This window comes from Lepus europaeus, chromosome 15, assembly GCF_033115175.1.
Source record: "Lepus europaeus isolate LE1 chromosome 15, mLepTim1.pri, whole genome shotgun sequence".
NCBI classification, from domain to species: Eukaryota; Metazoa; Chordata; class Mammalia; order Lagomorpha; family Leporidae; genus Lepus; species Lepus europaeus.
The window spans coordinates 62145973-62170650 of NC_084841.1; positions in this window are offsets into that span (position 1 = coordinate 62145973).

The window sequence follows — 24678 nt, forward strand, 5'->3', positions numbered from 1 at the left end:
AGACAAAAAGAAGCAGCAGCAATATCTTGTTCCCTAGTTCATAGACAAGTTTAGTGTGTTTGTGATACTTTGAATTTTTAAAGACTATTTGTGGGATTAATCCCTTGACATTGCCTTCATTCCACCTTTAGTTCTTCTGAGCACTCTAGGAGTTGAACCATTGTTATCCTTGTTAGAAGTACTAAGTTTATTTTGGTTTCTAAAGAAATTTATTTCTTCTCTTGGTGGATGGGGCAGTTTGGGTAGGTAATGTTATACTTTGGGTTAAGTATTTGAATTAAACTGCCTTTTTTTTAATGAGTGGGCTTGTTAGCAGGTTTGTTTTTCCTGCTGATTGTTACTAGTGGCATTAACTTTGAGCCTCCTGTAGTCCCATCTCCAATATTTAGAACAGATTGCCAGTACTGATGACCCCAAAAATGCTCTCATTAAACTTTAAAACAGTGTACATGGCTTGGACTTAAGTGGAATATTGATTCATAATACTTATCCTGTTATGTAAATGCTGGTATGAGATTTCATCTCCAGATATGTTAAATGACACTTATTATGCAAAGTGCTTATGTACACTTTATAATGTTAAATTTTTGTTTGAGAATGTGAAAGTAAAAAGTACAATAGACTTTGCCAGGCTTAATTGAGTGCCAAGAATAATACAGAAAAGAAAGATAGTTGATGAGTGAGTTTATAGGGTTCTAAACTCCAGATAGTTAAATATAGAATTGACCATACTGGTTTTTAGGGTATCAGTTTCTTAAACATTTAAACAGTCCAAATCTAAGGTTAGAAGAAAAGTTTAGTAATTAAGCACCTTTATCTTCATGGATAAGTTTCAGCTTGGTCTTGCCAAGAAAAGAGTGCCTAAGTCACAGAAGGCATAATTAGTTTGAAAAATTCAGCTTTTTTGTAAACTTCCAGATATCAAAATAGATTTTGATATATAAATAACACTGCCTGTATTTCTATAACCATTTCACCTGACTGTCTAATCAGTCCTATGAATGTATCCCTAAATGTTGTTATTGAAAAGCCGAATAACTGCCTCATTATTAAGTACATGTTATTTAAGGAAGAAAAAAAAATTTGAATTGAGTGTTTAGGATCCCTATCATTATAGAATTTCTTTTCCCACACTAGTCAGTGGTTTAATCTAAATTGTAAATGTTTGTAAAGGGTTAATTGTCCTACACCAAACTTGTATTCTGTCCACTTACAGAGGAAGAAGTGGAACAGGTAGAAGCTAGGTCTAGTTCATATGCCTATGAATCAGTAAAGACTAATGTAATGTCCCATGTTGATTTGATTATTTGATATGTGGTGAAAACTATCTTTAAAGTCAAACAATACTTGTGTTAACTGGAAGATCACAGTGTATATTCATCATATTTTTCAGGTCAGATAGTTCTTACTGTGAGCAAAACAGTCAAAATTTTACTGTAGGGTATTTCCATTTGGGTTCTAAAGAAAAGCCTGCGGCCCTGGCACACCGGGTTCTAGTCCTGGTCGGGGTGCCAGATTCTGTCCCGTTTGCTCCTCTTCCACCTCAGCTCTCTGCTGTGGCCCAGGAGTGCAGTCCTTGGGCCCTGCACCCGCATAGGAGACCAGGAGAAGCACCTGGCTCCTGGCTTTGGATCAGCGCGGTGTGCCGGCCGCAGCGGCCATTGGGCCATTGTGCCCTTTCTTCCACTACTCCTTTGAGTGTGCTTGGAAATGAACATTTTTTTTTAAATAAGATTTATTTATTTGAATTTATATAAATTATGAATTTAATTATATGAATTTAAATAAAATTTATTTATTTGAAAGGCAAAGTTTCAGAGAAGCAGAAGCAGAGAGAGAGGTCTTCCATCTGCTGGTTCACACCCCAAATGGCTGCAATGTCCTGAGCTGGGCCGATTTGAAGCCAGGAGCCAGGAGCTTCTTCCAGGTTTCCCACATGGGTGCAGGGGCCCAAGGATTTGGACCATCTTCTACTGCTTTTCCAAGCCATTGCAGCGAGCTGGATCAGAAGTGGAGCATCTGGGACTTGAACCGGCGCCCATATGGGATGCCAGCACTGCAGGCAGGCAGCTTTACCTGCTATGCCACAATGCTGGCCCCCACTTATTTTTTGTAATTCTGTTTACTAAACAGTTAAAATATTGGCTTCTAGTAAAATTTGGAGAGGATTAAAGAGATGAAAGTAGAATAATAGAATTAAAATAAATTTTGTGTCTTACAGAAAATGTCTATGTGTTCACAGATAAAATATAAATGAAATTTTGTTAAATATATTCTCTAGCAACCTGATTTTCTCACTTAATATTGTATCATTAACATTTGTCTTGGTTACAAAATATAGAATTATAAATATTTTTTGGTTCCTAAGTGATCATTGGATCCCCTGAGATGCTAAATTCAGTAGAGATCATAGCAGGAAATGCCACCATTAGAAACATAAAATCAAGTAATGATGTTTTTTTCTAAACCTTGCCAAAGACTAATAAATATGCATGTGTATTGTGCAACACTTGATTCAAGTCTCTCTAAAAAAAAAATACTAAGACATTCTAGAGCTGCTATTATGTGCCATAGCTATCCTAGGTATTTCTATGTATTTTTATTTAGCACAACTCTGGTGATGCATCCTGCAGTGTCCCAACCTCTCTACAGATCCATTCTGTTCCTAGAGAAAATGCCATAAATTTTTACTATCAAGAGCTCGGAAGGTAAAATTTTATTACTGTGCTAGGGATTTCTTCAAAATGGTTACATTTTATCTGTGTTTTGTCATATAAACAAACATACACAAATAGATAACTGTGAAATATTGAATATGTTCATTTACATCACTATAACAACCATTTTACTACTTATAGATATCCCATAGTATTGTGATGTATCCCGTAAATATATATCACAGATTTTATCTGAAAAAAAAAAAAAAAAAAAAAAAAAAGGTGATGACTGTGGTAAAGATCTTAAGTGGTCCTGTGGGTTTCATTGTAAGTAAAAGAATATTTTCTGAGGCCTCAAGAAAGGGGGAATCTCAAAATAAATGCATGATATTCCTGGAAACGACAGGGATTAAATGGTGAGAGAACACAGTTTTTTTTTTTTTTTAACTTTTATTTAATGAATATAAATTTCCAAAGTACAGCTTATGGATTACAATGGCTCCCCCCCCCCCATAACTTCCCTCCCACCCACAACCCTCCCTTTTCCCGCTTCCTCTCCCCTTCCATTCACATCACGATTCATTTTCAATTCTCTTTACATACAGAAGATCAGTTTAGTATATATTAAGTAAAGATTTCATAGTTTGCCCCCACATAGCAACACAAAGTGAAAAAATACTGTTGGAGTACTAGTTATAGCATTAAATAACAGTGTACAGCACATTAAAGACAGAGATCCTACATAATATTTTTTAAAAATTGATTAATTTTGTATGCAATTTCCAATTTAACACCAGTTTTTTTTTTAATTTTCAATTATCTTTAAATACAGAAGATCGATTCAGTATATACTAAGTAAGGATTTCATCAGTTTGCACCCACACAGACACACAAAGTGTAAAAATACTGTTTCAGTACTAGTTATAGCATTACTTCACATTGGATAACACATTAAGGACAGATCCCACATGAGACGAAAGTACACAGTGACTCCTGTTGTTGATTTGACAATTTGACACTCTTGTTTATGGCGTCAGTAATCTCCCTAGGCTCTAGTCATGAGTTGCCAGGGCTATGGAAGCCTTTAGGGTTCGTCAACTTTGATCTCATTCCGATAGGGTCATAGTCAAAGTGGAAGTGAGAGAACACACTGTTAGGAGGCATTGGGAAGCTGTAAGAGGAGAGGAATGGTGGATGTTTATGCACCATCTTGTTTTCATTACTTGTTTTTTGTTGGCTTGCATTTACAGGTGGTGCAAAAATGGAAATACAAAGAAGATTCCAATGGAAAATGCTTCTCTTTGCCATGTCTTCTAAACAATTAGTTACAACTGATGCTTGGTTTTTTTGTTTGTTTTGTTTTGTTAACTTTATTTATTTATTTGAGAGGTAGAGTTACAGGCAGTGAGAAGGAGAGTCAGAGAGATAGGTCTTCTATCCACTGGTTCACCCCCAAAATGGTCACAACAGCTGGAGCTGGGCTGATCTGAAGCTAGGAGTCCGGAGCCAGGAGCCAGGATCTTCTTCCAGGTCTCCCACTCAGGTACAGGGGCCCAAGCACTTGGGCTTTCTTCTACTGCTTTCCCAGACTATAGCAGAGAGCTAGATTGGGAGAGGAGCAATAGGGACTAGAACTGGTGCCCCTATCGGATGCCAGCGCCCCAGGCAGAGGATTAACATACTGTACCACAGTAGGCACCTGATGCTTGTTTTTACAAAGTAATTATTAATAGTGCCTCCTTGGAACTGGGCTTGTGGTGCAGTGGGTTCAGCTGCTGCCTGCAATGCCAGAATCCCACATGAATACTGGTTCAAATCCTGGCTGCTTGCTAATGCACCTGGGAAAGTAGCAGAAGACGGCCCAAGTGCTTGGGTCCCTGCACCCATGTGGGAGATCCAGATGAAGTTCTAGGCTCCTGGCTTCAGCCCGAGCTAGACCTGGCCATTATAGCCATTTAGGGATGAACCAGTGGACAGATGATCTCTTTCTCTTTGCCTCTCCTTCTCTCTCTGTAATTCTTTCAAATAAATACATATTAAAAAAAATAGTGCCCCCTTTAACTCCCCAAAATATCCTGGTTGAGGGCATATTCCTTACAAATATCCATTTAAATTAGTGACATAAATCGTGGATACTATACATGCTGTTCAGAGCCTTGCTTTTTTATTAGCAGTGTCTAATAATGTTTTCACAAAAGAACATGCTAAGTTACCTCTTACTTTTCATAGCAGTGTAGTATTCTATTGCATGTGTATACGTAATTTATTTAATTAATCTTCTAATTAATAACTTAATAAATATACATCATACATGTGTAAAGCATTCATTTCAGTAATGTATGTTTTATATATGTATCATTAGAAAATGAAATTACTATGTATCTCTAGGAAAAATTTTGTAAAATCAGAATTCATAGGCAAAAGGTAGCTAACAATTTTATCAATATTATAAAATTTTACTTTCGAGTAGAATAATTTATATCCACATTAACAGTATGTAAGATTGTGCATTTCCCTACACCACTCCCAAGACTCTATTTTGCAAATCTGATAGATATCTGATGGAATTCTGCTGTTATTTTATCATTTCTAATTGTGGAAAATATACATAAAATTACCATCTTCGCCATTTTAATCATATAGCTTGATAGTGTTAGGTAATTGTACATTTTTGCACAACCAGTCTCTGGAATTTTTTCATCTTATAAAACTGAAACTCTAAACACTAAATAAGTTTCCATTTTCTCCTCTGACAACAGCCTCTGGCAGCAGCTGTTCTACTTTCTGTTTCTATGAATTGGATCACTCTAAATGCACTATTAAAGGTGGAATCATACAGTCTTTTTTGTGAGTGGCTTATTTCACTTAGCATTACATCCTTAAATTTCATCCATGTTGTAACATGTGTCAGAATTTCCTTCTTAAGAGTGAATAATCTGGACATCATGTTGTCTCAGGTTTCCTTGGAATTGGAAGTATTTCCTCAAAGTGGATCATAAAATGTTGCCTTGATTTGAGTCTGATACTAGAACCGTGAACAAAAGTGATATTATGGAACCATAAGTTAAGGAGAAACCATTATTAAAACAGCAATCTTAATAAAGAGAAAATATTAATCTCTTCAACCTGTGGAATCTTCTGTCATTCTACTTTATTCTGGATTTTGTTCTTTTTATAGAGATGAAAAGTAACCCTTACATGCCAGGATACATTCATTATTTGGGTTAATACTTCAAGTGTTAAATAACCAGAAACTCAACCATTTCCAGAAAATAAGATCAACCCACAAAAAAATACATGTTTAATGACGAGATTTGGCCACTTTCTATGAGTTTAAAAGTTGAACATACTTTTAACATATGGTGCACTTAAAACATAAAAATTAGGGACAATATTTTAATAAGCAAGGAGAAAAAATTAGATTGAGAAATTATATGTGATTGCCATTGCTGGTAAGTGTGATAATTCCCTTGGGATTGAGGTATAACAACTACCTAAATTCTCCTTCTGATGATGCAGGCTTATATGGAGTTGATTTTTTTTTCCCATTTGTTCCTTATTCTTTCTCCTTTCTTTTGTAAATGAGAATCCAAAATGCCCTCAAGGGCAGCCTGTTTCCAAATCATTACAGCTTCTGTGGCATTTCCTCTTGGTAGTCAGGAAGCATAGCACAAGGTTAACAGTGGTTCTACATATGCTTATAGGTCTGTCTACTGTGTATATACTTATTGTTTTTTTTTTAAAGATTTATTTATTTATTTGAAAATTGGAGTTACACAGAGAGAGGGGAGGCAGAGAGAGAGAGAGAGAGAGAGAGAGAGAGAGAGAAAGTCTTCCATCCGTTGGTTCACTCCCCAATTGGCCGCAACGGCCGGAGCTGCGCCAACCCGAAGCCAGGAGCCAGGAGCTTCTTCCAGGTCTCCACATGGGTGTAGGGGCCCAAGGACTTGGGTCATCTTCTACTGCTTTCCCAGGCCATAGCAGAGAGCTGGATGGGAATTGGAGCAGCCGGGTCTTGAACCAGTGCCCATATGGGATGCCGGTGCTTCAGGCCAGGGCATTAACCCACTGTGCCACAGCACTGGCCCCCACTTAGCGCTTGTTAATATATTTTACAGAAAACTTAAAGGATGAATTTTTTTTTTTTTGACAGGCAGAGTGGACAGTGAGAGACAGAGAGAAAGGTCTTCCTTTGCCATTGGTTCACCCTCCAATGGCCGCCACAGCCAAAGCGCAGCCGGTGCACCGCACTGATCCGATGGTAGGAGCCAGGTGCTTCTCCTGGTCTCCCATGGGGTGCAGGGCCCAAGCCCTTGGGCCATCCTCCACAGCACTCTCGGGCCACAGCAGAGAGCTGGCTTGGAAGAGGGGCAACCAGGACAGAATCCGGCTCCCCGACCGGGACTAGAACCCGGTGTGCCGGTGCCGCAAGGCGGAGGATTAGCCTATTGAGCCGCAGCGCTGGCCAAAGGATGAATTTTTTAAAAATTCTCCAGGGGATTCCAATACAATCCCATCAAGGTTGCATGTACCAATGCCATCTCACTAGTCCAAGTGATCAATTTCTGCTTACAATTGATCATACTGATAGGTCTAAGAGTCAAAGGGATCACACAAACAAGACTAATGTCTGCGAATACTAACTGATAGAATAAAAAAGGGAGAGAATGATCCAACATGAGAAGTGGGATACACAGCAGACTCATAGAATGGCAGATGTCCTAAACAGCACTCTGGCCTCAGAATCAGCCCTTAAGGCATTCGCATCTGGCTGAAGAGCCCATGAGAGTATTTTAGGCATGGGAAGCCAAGACATTGTGGCCAAAAAAAAAAAAAAAAAAAAAAAAGAGGACCTAAATGAAAGATCTCTGTGAGTGAGATCCCAGTAGTAAGAATGGGTGATCAAAGAAGGAGGTACCTTTCTCTGAAGGGAGGAGAGAACTTCCACTTTGACTATGATCTTGTCTAAATAAGATAGAAGTCAGCGAACTCAAAAGGCTTCCATAGCCTTGGCAACTTGTGACTAGAGCCTGGGGAGATTACTGACGCCATAAGCAAGAGTGTCAATTTGTTAAGTCAACAACAGGAGTCACTGTGCACTTACTCCTCATGTAGGATCTCTGTCCTTAATGTGTTGTACAGTGTGAATGAATGCTATAACTAGTACTGAAACAGTATTTTACACTTTATGTTCTGTGTGGGTGCAAACTGATGAAATCCTTACTTAATATATACTAAATCAATCTTCTGTATATAAAGATAATTGAACATGAATCTTGATGTGAATGGAATGGGAGAGGGAGCGGGAGATGGGAGGGATGAGGGTTGGGGGGAAGTTATGGGGGGAAAAAGCCATTGTAATATATAAACTGTACTTTGGAAATTTAAATTTACTAAATAAAAGTTTTTAAAAAATTCATTACTTTAATTAGTTAAAATTTGTTGGAGAAAAATAGAATAATCCTATTTGTGAATGGCTTTTTAGGGATGAGTAGAGTCTAGGATTCCATAAAGAGACAATCAATGCCATACGTATACAAGGGGCCCTCAGAAAGTTCATGGAAAATGAGTATCATGAAGACATTATGCATGAATTTCAAAGTTTTTGCACAAAAATAAACTTCCCTTTGATTACTTTTCTATGAACTTTTATAAGTACTCTTGTATATAAACATATGAAGAGGCATAAGAAGTTCCCCGGCAGGTCATCTCTAAGCTGGGGACCCTGGGATGAGGTAGCATGGCTCAGTCCATACCCAAGGAGCCAAGGGCATAATTCCCCATTAGAGGCTGAAAGTCTGAAGGCCACTGGTGCTAACTCCTGGAGTTGATCCAAAGTTCTGATGCCGAAGAGGAGGGAAGTACATCTCAGGTCTCAGGCACAGAGACCAATTCACCATCTATATTTTTTTCTCTCTAGGATCTCTAGCCAAGTGATAGTGCCTGTCCACGTTGAGAACAGGTCTCCCACCTTCCTTCCCCAGGTCAGATGTACAGGTTAATATCTTTTGAAACATTCTTACAGACACACCTAAAGAAAAGCTTTTTCAGGTATTCCTTAATTCAGTCTAGTTGGCACTTAAAATTATCACAAGTAGTATAGTTAAGACATCTATCCTCTTTGAAAGGAGGAACTTTTTTTTTTTTTTGATTAGGGGGTCATCTTAAGGTTCTGAACAATCCCAGAATTAAGCTATAACAGTCAACATTGTTTTTTTTTTTTTGCCATTATTTTTCTTAAGGTGAAGGAGTAGGACAAAAATCAGAAGGTGTATATGCAGAGTGTTGTTGGGATATTCTAAGAGAATAGTTTGTTACTTTGTTAAGACCATTTTACTGAAAATAAATCATGTGCTACATAATCAACCCACTTAAATTGTACAAGAATAACATAATTGTTTTTAGTATACTAACATATGTGTACAACCATCACTGTAGTCAATTTTAGAACATTTTCATCACCTCAAAAAGAAATGAATCCTTTGCCTATCACCCTCCTGTGCCTACTCTAGCCAAAAGCAGTATTGAATCTACTTGTTGTCCCTGTAGATTTGCCTACTCTGAACATTTCATATTAATTTAATCTTATATGTGATATTTTTTGTGAATGACTCCTTTCAATTAGCATGAAGTTTTTTCATGTTGTAGCATATATCAGTACTTGATTCCTTTATATGGCCGAATATTCACTGGGCTGAAATATCACATTTTGCTTATCCATTCATGTGTTGGTGGTTATTTGGAATGTTTTCATCTTTTGGTTATTATAAGAAATGTTGCTAGGGCCTGCGCTGTGGTGCAGCGGGTTGAAGCCCTGGCCTGAAGTGCCGGCATCCCATATGGGTGCCGATATCCCATATGGGCACCGGTTCTAGTTCCTGCTGCTCCACTTCTGATCCAGCTCCCTGCTACGGCCTGGGAAAGCAGTAGAGGATGGCTTAAGTCCTTGGGCCCCTGAGCCTGCATGGGAGATCTGGAGGAAGCTCCTGGCTCCTGGCTTCAGATCAGTGCAGCTCTGGCCATTGCGGCCATCTGGAGAGTGAACCAGCGGATGGAAGAACTCTCTCTCTGTCTCTACCTCTCTCTGTAACTTTCTTTCAAATAAATAAAAATTAAAAGGATTAAAAAAAAGAAATGTTGCTATAAATATTTGTGTACAGTTTTTATGTATATATATTTTCATTTCCTTTGGGTAAGCACCTAAGTGGTGTGACTGCTGGGTCATATGATAACCTTATATTTGTTAGAGGAATTGCCAGACTCTTTTCCAAATTAGCTGCACCATTTTATATTCTCATCAGTAGTGTAGAAGTGTTCCAGTTTCCCCAGGTACTCTTGTACATTAAACCTGCTTTTGAAAATAATTAAAAAGGGGCCAGCTCCGTGGCTCACCTGGTTAATCCTCTGGCTGCAGCGCCGGCATCCCATATGGGTGCCGGGTTCTAGTCCCGGTTGCTCCTCTTCCAGTCCAGCTCTCTGCTGTGGCCTGGGATAGCAGTGCAGGATGGCCCAAGTGCTTGAGCTTATGCACCCGCATGGGAGACCAGGAGGAAGCTCCTGGCTCCTGGCTTCAGATCAGCGTAACTCCGGCCATAGCAGCCATTTGGAAGTGAATCAACGGAAAGAAGACCTGTCTCTCTCTCTCTCATTGTCTAACTCTGTCAAATTAAAAAAAGAGAGAGAAGAAAATTAAAAAAAAAAAAACACTGAAAGAAACAGAGAAAGCAATGTTATTACTGTAAAGTTTCATAGTTACCATAGAGAAGAGGCATGTATATAATCACATGAAATTTTGCCCCAAGAACATATCCAAGGAGGTTGAAATGATTTAGCTTCATTATAAGGTAAAATAGAAATTAAAAATAATTTAAAATAAAAAAGTAAAAAATTGTGTGTGTGTATTTTGGTTTACTTTAAATAAAAGTATAGGAATATACTATGCTTGCTAGTTTAATGAAGAAGAATATTTTTAAAGATGAGCACAAAGTTTTACTTTTATGCTGATCTCAAGTATTTTGAATCACATTTTTCAGAAACATATTGTCATTTGGATTACTTAGCCACTCACTCAGAGGCAACCGCAGTTTGCTCCAGTCCCTCTTTCTGTGTATTCATCCTTGTCTGATTCCTGATGTGGCATGTTCTCTGGCACTGCAGAATCTTCCTCGCAGAGGCCAGTCTCAGTCTATGTGCCAATCTTCATGGCTCTTTCTAGATGTCCTTCTGCAACATAGTAGGATGTGGTTTTCTGTCCCTCTCATCACTTTTTGCTCTCAGCCCTCAGTCGGGAGGAGATGGCTTGTTACATTATAATTGCTGAGTTTATGCTATGAAAAATGAACAGTGTTAGGAAGGAAGAAATGTTTGTTCTACGGGTGCTTTACTTGAAGGAACGTGAGGAGCTGTAGCGAAGAGCTTGCCTACTTTGATCCCAAAGAGCAAATCTGATATTTTGGCCACAGATATGCAGGACTGAGGCAGGGTGTAAGGTAGAATTATGAAAAGTGGGGAGTGAGAAAAGGTAAGAGCAGCAGATACCAAGGGGGTGAGATGGGTTAGGCAACCCAAGAGAAACAGCCAGAGTATGTTTTACTGTATCCTCTGGGCATCCACTATGTCTGCAATAAGCTACTGGTGAGAATAGGTTCTTGGGACCTGCAAGGTATAATTGAAAATGTAGAGGTTGCTCTTACTCTACCTGGTTATTATCAAATCTGCCAAGTATTCCTGCCTTGTAACTGCTTCCCTTTCCTTATATAGCACCTGCTCTCCCACTGCCCCTGTATGCTACCTGTCACCCTTTCCCTGAAACACCAGGATATTCTTGTGACCTCTACTGTGACCCCCCAGGAGCCTCAAATCTGCCCAGTTCACTAGACTGTGACAGTTCATTACAGTTGCATCTGACCTCAATCTCTAAACTATCCTCAGAGATGTGCCTCATTTTCAGGACCTTGAATTTTCTATCCACCAAGATAGAAGCTGTGGCTCTGACAGACGTCACCCTGCCTTCAAACACTTCTTCACCTTGTCTGTGAGTTTATCTTCACAGTCCACAGCACTTATTTTCAGTAACACCATGGCAGTAATTTTTAATTTTTTGAAAGATGCTCTGATCTTACAAAACAAAAACTGATCATTGGGAGCGATAATGATGAATCAGTGATGATTTGCTGGACAATACTTTTTTCTTTTTGTAAAAGGCAAAATGTGTCCTGTAATTAATTAGATAATTTAAAAATTTCAGCTTGCAAGACGGTTGATAAATTGGTTTCAAAAGAGACAAGATTGCAACATGAGTACAGCAAAGACTTCTTCACAGGAACTGAGCAAAATCTCCTCCCTTGGGTTTACAAGGAGAATAATTTTAAAGAAACATTGTTCAGGATATAATGTTCCTAAGATTTGAAAAGAAACTTTAACTTTAGGGCAGTTGTTCAAAGACCCCAATGAGAAGATATGATCATACATAGCTCTGGTTCATTCATTTTCACCGTTACATAGTGCTCTATACATCTGTAGGTCTAAAAAAAGTTATTAATCAATTCTTTTGTTAATTGATGTTTTAGTTCACAAAAATACCACAATAAGCATTTTAGCAATGGATTTGCAATAATTTTTTCAGCAAAGTTCTGTAAAACCTCTTAGATGGGTTGCTTTATTTAACTTACTACTTTGAATATGTAACTAATTTCCTTCTATATATAGTGCCTGCACTGCAAACTCCCTTTGTCAGACCCCATTTATGTTACTGCATAGCCTGGGCCAGAGGCTTAAAAAGGACACACCTGGTTTGGGGAAGGGGTGGCTAAAGAAGATGGTGTAGGTGAAGGTGGCTGTGTTACTTCCCCTCAACCCTTCCCCTCCTCTAGCCAACTCTCTCCCTTACCTGTTTTTGCTATGGCTGAAGAGATATTTTCCCTCTGCCCCACTCCCTGCCATGCCTTTACCCTGGGATCCTTTTTTGGGTCTGGAGTGGGTGCAACTAGGGCTGGTCTTCGGAGGGTGCTGGGCTGCAGACTGCCTTGTACCCCCTGGAAACCTCACATGGGTTTTTCTGTGTTAATTCATAAGACTCTCTGAAGTCCAATAAAGCATGTAGGAGATAAAATATATATATATATTATATATATATATTAACAGGCAGAGTGGACAGTGAGAGAGAGAGACAGAGAGAAAGGTCTTCCTTTTTCCCGTTGGTTCACCCTCCAATGGCCGCTGTGGCCGGCACATCATGCTGATCCGAAGCCAGGAGCCAGGTGCTTCTCCTGGTCTCCCATGCGGGTGCAGGGCCCAAGCACTTGGGCCATCCTCCACTGCCTTCCCGGGCCATAGCAGAGAGCTGGCCTGGAAGAGGGGCAACCGGGATAGAATCCGGCGCCCCAACCGGGACTAGAACCCGGTGTGCCGGCGCCGCAAGGCGGAGGATTAGCCTGTTAAGCCACGGCGCCAGCCTTATTTTTTTTTTTTTTTAAATTCATTTTATTTATTTGAAAGACAGAGTTACAGAGAGAGTTAGAGACAGAGAGAGAGAGATCTTCTATCCTCTGGTTTACTCTCCAGATGGCCACAATGGCTGGAGCTGTGCCGGTCCGAAGCCAGGAACCAGGAGCTTCTTCCAGGTCTCCCACGTGGGTGTAGGGGCCAAAGGACTTGGTCATCTTCTACTGCTTTCCCAGGCCCTAGCAGAGAGCTGGATTGAAAGAGGAGCAGCTGGGTCTCAAACCAGCCAATATATGAGATGCCAGTGCTTCAGGCCAGGGCGTTCTCGCTGCACCATAGTGCCAACCCCCCCTTCTATATTTTAAAAGAACATATATTTTTCACTTAATTGAAAAGCAGATAGAGAGAGACAGATCTACTGGTAAACTTCTCAAATGCTCACAATAGCTAGGGCGGGGCCAGACAGAAGCCAGGACAGGAGCCCAGAACACCATCCGGGTACTTCAGCCATCATCTGCTGTGCCTCCCAGGATGTACTCATAGGAAGCTGGATCAGAAGCAAGGAGTAGCCAGGACTCAAGCTGGATATTCTGATATGGGATAACAGTGGCTTAGCATACTGTATCACATGCATGCTCCTTTATATATTTTGTTGCCAGTGACATGCCACTTTATTTCTTGTAAGAATGCCATCTTTTTACTCTGATAGTTTGTATTTCAGTATGAATATTCACACTCATGAAATGTTCTCAGCATTTAGATTTGTATATTGTTACCTTGTCATTTCCTCTATACTCTTCTTTAGGGTGCATATTAAAATACATTCAGGGGACCGGCGCTGTGGTGTAGCAGGTAAAGCCACTGCCTGTTGTGCAGCATCCCATATGGGCACTGGTTCGAGACCCGGCTGCTCCACTTCCAATCCAGCTCTCTGCTGGGGCCTGGGAAGGGAGTAGAAGATGGCCCAAGTCCTTGGGCCACTGCACCCACGTGAGAGACCAGGAAGAAGCTCCTGGCTCCTGGCTTCGGATTGGCCCAGCTCCAGCTGTTGCTGATATTTGGGGAGTGAACCAGAGGATGGAAGAACTCTCTCTGTCTCTCCCTATCTCTCTGTCCCTCCTCTCTCTGTGTAACTCTTTCAAATAAATAAATAAATCTTAAAAAAATACATTCAAACTGATTTTTATTCAAATATTTTAAGTACTTTCTCATAATCTTTAATCTCTGTGATCTTTTCTTGATGAATTCATTATTACCATGCTCTATTTTGATTATTCTCTCATTTACTTCCTCTTAGAGTTTATCCCAGTAATTATATTTTTAGTTAGTAAGTATATTTATATCAATTTTTACAGTTAATAATAGTTAATGTTTTACTTTCTCCTTCTTTTCCCTTTGTTTTTTTCTTACTTAAAGTCAATTTTCTATTGTCCCATTTTCTTTTTAATTAATCTTTTTTCTTGGCTCTATGAATTTTCTTCATGTATAAAGGAAATAAACTGCACAGGCTTATCTTGATTAGAAATTTTTTCATATTTCAATATTTACTTCTCCTACAATAATATAAAAGAACCTCCAAGTGACACATGTTTTATCTTGTATATGCATCAGGATAATTGGGGAATCTTTATCTTATAACTTCCAGCTCCATGAAGCTCTCACTACTACATCAGCTCAGATGGAAGGCCTGAAGCTCCTATTGCCTTTCAGATTATGAAGAGTTTTAGTCAGTTCCTGGCAGGAAGGTGGTTTCTCTCCAATGTCCTCATTAGAAAACGCTATGTAAGTGGCCGGCGCCGTGGCTTAACAGGCTAATCCTCCGCCTTGCGGCTCCGGCACACCAGGTTCTAGTCCCGGTTGGGGCGCCGGATTCTATCCCGGTTGCCCCTCTTCCAGGCCAGCTCTCTGCTATGGCCCGGGAAGGCCCTGCTCCCACATGGGAGACCAGGAGAAGCACCTGGCTCCTGGCTTCGGATCAGCGTGATGCGCTGGCCACAGCGGCCATTGGAGGGTGAACCAACGGGAAAAAGGAAGACCTTTCTCTCTGTCTCTCTCTCTCACTATCCACTCTGCCTGTCAAAAAAATAAATAAATAAAAATAAAAAAAATTAAGAAAACGCTATGTAAGCAATAGCCTAAAGGTGGTAACAGTTCTTTCCAGAGAAAGCCCTAATGCTGGTCCCTTCACTCCTGTGGATCTCTTTGGAGTCTTGTTTTCCCACAGGACTGTCACTCTAGCCGGCTTCTCTCCTCCTGCTGCCAGCGGTCAGCAGACACCAGCCCTACTTGCTGCTTTGGCATTCAGTTCTGCTCCTGGACTACAAATTCATTTTACCTTTTTTAATTAAATGTATGTCAAAATATTATATTTTAAAAGATTTTTTTGGGCCGTAGCTCACTTGGCTAATCCTCTGCTGCGGTGCCGGTACCCCGGGTTCTAGTCCTGGTTGGGGCACTGGGTACTAGTCCCGGTTGCTTCTCTTCCAGTCCAGCTCTCTGCTGTGGCCCGGGAAGGCAGCAGAGAATGGCCCAGGTGCTTGGGCCCCTGCACCTGCATGGAAGACCAGGAGGAAGTACCCAGCTCCTGGCTTCGGATCAGCACAGCACCGGCTGTAGCGGCCATTTGGAGGTGAACCAACTGAAGGAAGACCTTTCTCTCTGTCTCTGTCTCACTATCTATAACCCTACCTGTCAAATAAAAAAAATAAAAAAATAAAAAATAAAAAAAGTTTTTTTTATCAATTATTACTGTGCATTAGGAGCAGAAAGAATATATGTGTATGTGTGTAAAGTACTCTACAAACTTCATCTACTTGGGGGTTGCTTTTTAGTTCTATGATTGATGTACCAAAAATCTGCATTTAATGCATACATTGTGATGAGTTTGAAGTATAGAGTTGTGAGACTCTCACATAAAAATGCTGTTAGCATAACACCTCTAAAATGTTCTTCTGTTCCACCTTCTTTTCTTTTTGGGGGTAACATAAGATCTACCTTTTTAATAAATCTTTAAGCACATTGTATATTACTATTCATCATATGCTATCTGCTGACTTATTCTTACAGAAGAATAGCAACATTTTTTTGTCTCAGTTTGTCCTTTTCATTTTATGCTGTGTTTTTCCCTTTAAGTGTTGTAAATTCTATAAATTCTCTTTTTTAATATTATGCTTATATTATATAGCTTTTGTGCCTTTATGGTTGATAATATTTTAAAATGTTTTTGTGCTTAATTTACCTAAAATATGTTCTATATATTATTTTTTAAATTATTAGTACACTATTAGGTATATATTAATTGATATCTTAAGTATGTTAATAACCCATAATATTTTCAATGATTTGAAATTCTGATAATATAATACATTTTAGTTTATAGGAAATGATTTCTTATATTATGTTCATTTAACTCTACTAATTCCAGTACTATTTTTACTCTATACTGAATTTTATTTATTATTATTTAAAGATTTATTTATTCAAAAGGAAGAATGACAGGGAGAGGGAAAGACAGAGAAAGAGAGAGACATCTTCCATCCCATAGGTTCACTCCTCAAATGTCTGCAATAGCTAGTGCTGGGCCAGAGCAAAGCCAGAGCCAGGAACTCCATCTGAATATCTCATGTAGAATGTAGGAACCCAAGTACTTGAGCCATCATTACCTCCCAGGCATTTTAATAGGATTTTTGGATTGAAAGTGGCTGCAGGTCTTGATCCCTTGCACTCAAGTGTAAGATGTGGGGGCTCACGTGGGAATTTAACCTGCTGCACCAATGACGCCACTGAGGAAGGCCCAAGTGCTTGGGGCCCTGTACCTACGTGGGAGATCCAGAAGCTCCTGAATTCTGACTTTGGGGTCGCCCAGCCCTAGCCATTGCAGCCATTTTGGGAGTGAACGGACAGATGAACATCTCTCTTTATATCTCTTTCTTTTCCTCTTTCTGTGTAACTCTATCAAGTAAAGAAATCTTAAAAAAAATAAAAAATAAAAAGGCAGAGAGACAGAGATAAAGAGATCTCCATTCACTGGTTTACTCCCCAAATGACTATGACAGTTGGGGCTGGGCCTTGCTAAACCCTGTCTGGAACTCAATCAGGTTAACTCATGTGTGTGGTAATGGCCCAAGTACTTGAGTCATCACCTGCTGTCTCCCAGGGAAGCTGGAATTGAAAGTGGAAGTGGAACTGAAACCCAGACATTCTGATATGTGATGTAGGTGTCTCAAATGGCACTCTAACTGCTTTGCCAAGTGGCTGCCCCTCAAACAGATTTTTTAATTTGAGTTCTAAGTTTGGGCATGTTATTACTAACACATTGGTCATTTGGCTAGTTATTGGGGAAAAAAGTAATGACCAAATGGGGGTATTTCTATCTACTATGTCTGATCTTTTTTTCTTAATTTCTGAATCACAAATCTAAAATAACATAAAAGAATTTAAAAAACCTTTGTTAAAGTTGTTCACACTAAAATAATAATATATGAGATCCACTTCATAAATATGGTCTTCTGTCACTTGAGCTATAATAGAACTGGCGTAGAGTTTTATCAATTTTAGATGGATTGGAAAAGCAAAGTTTTATCTATTAGAATAGAAAAGCGACATTAGGCATTAAGGATACTACAAAGTACTTTTACTACTTATTTTTAATACATTACCAAAGTGTCTAAAATTTAATTTCTAAGGCAATATATGTTAATTATAACAAATATAAACACAGATAAAGTCATAAAAAAAGTCACTCATCAACTCACACTCCATGTAATATTTTCAATCATTTTCTCCTAAGGTTAAAAATTAATAAATATGGAGTCACAGCAGCAAAAACTATTCAGTAATAATATATCAGTAACATTGCTTTCTTTAAGATTATGATGATGATGATCATGATGATGATGATGTTAGATTATAGATAAATAAAGATATCTCCCATCTGCTGGTTTGCTGGTTCACTCCCCAAATGCTCACAATACCTAGGGTTGAGCCAGGTTGTAGTCAGGAGCAAGAAATGCAATTCAGGTCTCCCCTGTGAGAGTAGGGACCTAACTATTGGAACCATCATTGCTGCCTAACAGGGTGCTTAGTATAGGAAGTTGGAATTAGGAGATGGAGCTTGAACTCCAATCTAGGCACTCCTATATGGGATACTTATGTCCCAATCCATAATTTAACTGCTAGGCCAATTGCCTACCTTAGTAATGTTTATAATGCTATATTTTCTATGATGTGGTTTTAGTTAAATAATATTCCATATATGACTTGTAGAATTTTAATTTTTAGGGATTCCTCAAGTAGTACAATTAGGGCTTGGTTCCAACATTTCATTATGATATGCAAGTCTATAATATAGTCACTATGTGAAGGTTAGATTTTAAATTCAGCACACAAGGCAAAATCACATAGCTAAAATAAATGAGTGTATTGAAACTCTCTTCAATAATAGACACCTGTGATGTTGATGTTCTGCCTCTCAATAAATCCAGCATGGCCAGTTTTTCCTCCTGGTGTCAGTCAGCCCTCTGTACTAAAAAATGCCACCTGTCTCATTTCCCTACCTCCCTAGTCACCATCTTAAAAAGACACTAACGAGAACTGATTATAACAGGGTTTGTTTTAAATTACCGTTTTTACTACTGACCAGACTCTCTACAAGGTCGTGTTTTCCAATCACTCTTTTAAGGTTTTTCCTAGATTGGCTGCTCTGACCCAGAGTTCACATTTACTTGTTTAATAAACTATAGGAGTTTCTCTGTCCACCTATTTAAGAATTTTCTGTTCTCCATTCATCAATATTTGCCTTGTTAAACTGTATACCTCTCCAATTGCCACTGCCTACAAGGTTTAAAGGCTGTGAAGCTCTGCTATCCTCCCTAAGATGCTTTGAACTGTTGTAATCATGACTAGCTTAAATTTTTGTCATCCAAAGTGTGACTCCAAAAATATTTTTGTCTGTTAACAAAGTGTTGTTAGTACTATGCTTAAATGCCTTTTTTCTAGGCTAAATATTTCCCTGAGACTCCTAGGGTCCACAACACCTTAGTAAAGTAACTTAATTTCTCCAATGTTCAAAAATCTGCTTTAACCTGCTCGTGGGTCCATATGCTGATTTCACTTGCTAATGCTTTTCAATCAAGGCTTTTCTGTGTTTTTGTAACTGACCTATGTAACAAATTTTATGCATCTCAGGAAATTTTCATGTGTTTTCTGTTTTTATTGAGTTTAATTGCTTTAAAAATCTGAGTCTTAAAGGAGTTAATTTTGTCTATCTTAGCTATGATAAGATTTGGTTCACAACTTTGGTTAAAACTCTCAGATTCAACTTTTACTTTGACCAAATGGTTTATAAAATGATGCTAAACTTATGCTGTGTTTATATAAAATTCTGATGTTTGTTCTGTCAATGGGAGGCAATTACAGAGTGAAGCCATCCCCCATGGCTTTATACCAGACAAAATTTGTCCTAGATATGCCATTGGTTGTGTGATGGTGAGGGATAATGGGGATGCTCTCTCTCTCTCTCTCTCTGACTGTGGCCAGGTCAGCACTGGGATAAGGAGCTGTATAAATCTCCACAACCATATTTCCATCCTTGCTCACAACACTGCCCTATCTTCTCTTTAGACTGTGAAAAGCAAGAGGGGATGGTGCTGTGGAGTAACAGGTAAAGTCATCACTTGCAGTGCCAGCATCCTATGTGGGCACTGGTTCAAGTCCACTGCTCCACTTCCAATCCAGCTCTCTGGCCTGGGAAAGCAGTGGGAGATGGTCCAAGTCCTTGGGCCCCTGCACCTGCATGGGAGACCCAGAAGAAGCTTCTGGCTCCTGGCTTTGGATTGGTCCAGCTCTGGTACTTGCAGCCATTTGAGGAGTGAACCAGTGGATGGAAGACCTCTCTCTCTCTGCCTCTGTGTCTCTGTAAGTCTGCCTTTCAAATAAATAAATAAACCTTTAAAAAAAAGCCAGTAGAGGGAAAAAAAACTTACACAGATTTTTTTTTTTTTTTTTGACAGGCAGAGTGGATAGTGAGAGAGAGAGAGACAGAGAGAAAGGTCTTCCTTTTTGCCGTTGGTTCACCTTCCAATGGCCGCCGCGGCCAGTGCATCATGCTGATCCGAAGCCAGGAGCCAGGTACTTCTCCTGGTCTCCCATGCGGGTGCAGGGCCCAAGCACTTGGGCCATCCTCCACTGCCTTCCCGGGCCATAGCAGAGAGCTGGCCTGGAAGAGGGGCAACCAGGATAGAATCCGGCGCCCCAACCGGGACTAGAACCCGGTGTGCCAGTGCCGAAAGGCGGAGGATTAGCCTGTTAAGCCACAGCGCCGGCCACACAGATATTTTTTGTCCTGTCTAAATCTGCCAACCACTTTTCCTGCTTAGAAAATTAGTCCTCATCCCTGAACATAAAACCATAGATAGTCATTACAAAATGACTGACATGTTTGATCCTATCTGAAAACATTAATAGCTGTTTTATGTGGTGAGCTGCTGTCAAGTAAACCCAATTAGGTCAGTCCACTCCCTGAAAAGCACCTGTTTTTGATGCAAAATGCCAGAGCATTGAACAAGCTGCCATGCCAGAGGCTGGCTTCCATGGAAGCCTCACCCACTGCCAAAACCCTGGCCACTGGAAGTGAGACTATCCACTGAGAGTTGAAGGGACACAGGATCAGAATCACAAAGCCTGTGGGCGCTTCACTGAAGAAGCTCTTTACTCAGCCTGGAAGCACTAGACCCAGGGTCTTTGTTGGCATAAAGTTGAACCATAAATTTCTGTACCCTCCTATTACTAGCCGATGTGTGCCAGAGTGGCTGAAGGAAAAATGGGAGCACTGTATGTGTAAATGATCAAAAGTCTTGCCTTTGTTCATAACTTTGTCAAGGTGGGTCCTTGGGGCAGCTAAGAAAATCTCCCCCACCCTGCACCAAAGGGGTCATTAGAACCAACAATTACAAATTGTGTCCAACAAACTTGTTGGGTGAGTTCCAACTTGCTTCCAGGGGCAATTTAGGGAAAATGTTCCCCACCCTATATGAAAAGGGCTACTGAGTCCATTATAAAATCCTGGGAGGAATTTCAGGAATCCTACATCAAGGAAGCCCTCTACCCAAGAATGCCCCACCCAGACAGGAAGAGGAAGGAAAAATTCAGGGCCCATACATCCCCATAAATTTATCTCTTAAGGATCTCTCTCCATTCAAACCTCAATCCAAAGCTACTCTCATCCAGTTGGACTACTAAACTGGCAGGCTTTGCCACCTGGATTAATTTTCCCAAGAAGATAACTAGGGTGAGGCCTTGAAGAGGTGGTGATTATAAATCTTGATACCCATATCTCCTCACTTCACTGCTATTCCAGAAGACGCTGAAGAGATGACTGCTCACAAAACCGTAAGATCCCCCTGATGGCTGATCTTGGAGAGTCCCATGACCCTGTCCTGCCCACTCTCAAAGCTTTCTCTCTTTCTCTCCTCTCTCTCTTTCTCCTATATGCATACATACACACACACAAAGACATCCTATATCCAACACAAACAAAAAAACTTTTCACTTTCCCATGGGACAGTTTCCTCCATGGTAATTTTATCAAGTAAAGGCCGCCATAAAACACACCAAACACCAGAGTTAGAGGAAAAGTTTATTGTCGGATGGGGTGGAGGAGAGGACGAGAGAGTAAGAGAGTGTAAGAGAGAGAGAACACGTGTTTGGGAATAGGTCCTGTTAAACCTTTGCCAGAAGGCAAGCAGGGAAGTAGGAGCAGTGAATCCTATTATGGTGGGGGTGGAGCTGACACCAGTAGTTGGGCCATGGGGCTTAGGACCAAAGCCTATATGCAACATGGCTATCAGGGCCAGAGCCTAAGATGGTGTCTGGGGCATAGATGGCACCACAGATAAAACGGCATCATTTTACTAACATTCCCCCTTCTTGTTTCTGATAAAGCAGGAATTGTGTGGGATTACATTGGTCCAAAAGCCCAGGAGGGGTGAAGGGGTGATAGTCTATCTTCTATAGCTGCTTCCGGCTTACATGGGATGATGTCTCCAACTGTTATCTCCTGGGTGGAGAGCCAAGTACATCCCTGTAGCAGCATTTGGTTGACCACCCGGTTGTTGAAGGCATTGGTTCATTCCATTATCACCTCCTGCAAACACTTAAACAGACAAGGTAGTATAAAAGACAGGGTGAGAATAGCACCTAAGGACCAATGGTTCTAAGAGTGGCATTAACCAAAGAGTGAGAGGATTTCATAGAGGAGAGAAAATGGGGGGGGGGGGGAGGAGGGCGGCCCTCTGGACCCTTGTGAGGACTGTTTGATGGATGTGGTTTGAAGCTGATCCCAATCAAGACTGGGAGAAAGGCCACTCATCTCATGCAGGTAGAGGGGTTTGTCTGTAGAGAAAATTCTGAACTATCATACAACATTAAGTGGGGGAGAGGACCATCAATAAACACAGGTCAGGAGTAGAGCCATTGATAGAGGCTATGATTACAAAGGAATGAGGCCCTAAGTGAGCTAGACAGGGTCTAGAACAAAGATCAGTCATTATTGGAGGAACTAATAAAGCTGGTGTCTAAACCACTACTAAGTTTTCCAAGTGAGAGGCAAATAGAAACTGACAGAAGGGGCCTGATAATAATCCGGTGGAGCTTAAGGCCTTGCCAGTTATGAGTCCCAGGCCTATCTATCTCTTCATATGTGGTATATCATAAGGGAGGTGTAAATCTTGTTAGGGAACACACCTTGTTGACTTCCATTTCCGAGCTGGCCTGGGAGGAGAGCTGGCTAGCTACAGGCAGGTAGCATCTCTAACAGGAAATTTACAGTTCTGCCTGCAATGTTGCTGGCCCTACCTGGCTGTCCCCTCAGTGGTGGTGATTACTTTGGAAGTTGGGCTGAGCGAAGGACTTTTCAGCTTAGAGCCAACGTGATCTGTGGCTCTGACCTGAAGTCCTTTGACTCCAAGGTAGTTCCATTTCCAGTGACCCAACTCTTGGCTGGCAGAGCTGCCAGAGCTCTTTTGCTGGCCTGTTGAGTCTCCATGATGGCTGATCACTGTGCAAAGCAGCCATTAATTGGTCTGCCACCTATCTTTACATTGCTTCTGATGCCTAGCTTTCTTTTCCTCCTGGTTTTTGTTAAAGCAGGCCAGAGGATGCAAGTCAAGGGGGTGCTCAAGTCCCATCCCTAATCTTCGGTAGCCTAAACTAGAAGTCTATAGTCATAGGCATATTTTGATAGTGGTTTTTCTGTGAAGTAGATATGCCCATGAGGAAAGCTATGTCTTGACTTTAAAACTTTCTCTCTGTTTGGTCTGAAAGGGAAGTTTTACCTATTTACTGTGTCCATGGTGAAGAAAATCTAGCTGTGAAATTATAATTTAAGCTGTCCTTTTGGTTATGCTATTATTGCAGCAAATGTTAGCCATAGCTTTTATAAGATATAAAAATCAAACCATACATCCTGGAGAGTTATTCAGCATAGAGTCAGTTTCCTACGTCAAGGAAAATAGATAAATGAGGGAAAAAGTCAGGATTGTCAGATTGCTTACTGATAATAACAATATCAAATAATAACTTAGCATAAAATTTCAACTGTTAAATAACAATTCATGAAAACATCTATTGGAACATTCAATGCCTTCTATAAACTTTAAGAATACATGTATTTGGAAACATCTCTTAACTAACATGGTATAGCTTTTTTGACCAGCAAACTCAAGCACAAACATGCAAAAACATTTTTAGTTTCTTTCTACCAACAAATGTAAAGCATCTGAGACTGAGGTTACATGAATTAAAATGTATCTTTGATTAATTTTAGCAGTTTAAATTTATAAGCAATATTTTATCTATAAGCCAATTAAAATAGAGTTCCTAATAAATCTTCCCATGTAGAAATAATATATATATGCATAACATAACATACAGAATAAAACAATAAAGCAGTTTCAGTAATAGTTTCTTAAAATCTTTTTTGTTTGTTTGTTTTGTTTTGACAGGCAGAGTGGACAGTGAGAGAGAGAGACAGAGAGAAAGGTCTTCCTTTGCCGTTGGTTCACCCTCCAATGGCCACCGCAGCTGGTGTGCTGCGGCTGGCACACCGCGCTGATGAGAAGGCAGGAGCCAGGTGCTTCTCCTGGTCTCCCATGTGGGTGCAGGGCCCAAGCACTTGGGCCATCCTCCACTGCACTCCCGGGCCACAGCAGAGAGCTGGCCTGGAAGAGGAGCAACCGGGACAGAATTCGGCACCCCGATTAGGACTAGAACCCTGTGTGCCCGCGCTGCAAGGCAGAGGATTAGCCTATTGAGCCACGGCGCTGGCCAAAATCTTTGTTTTTTAAATTACAAATTGGCTTGAATTACTTCCTGCTCTCAGTAACCTTGATTATCCACACTTTCTCTCAGTTGGAACCTGTAGTGCATTATTGGCTTCATTTGTTTGCAGAACCATCCCAAAGTACTGAATACAATGAAAGTGGCTGAAAAAAGTCCATCAGAACCTTTAGGAGGACAGTTAAACACAGATCCAACAATGTTTAGTTTTATGAGCAGCAAATCTGATATACAAAATTGTAGA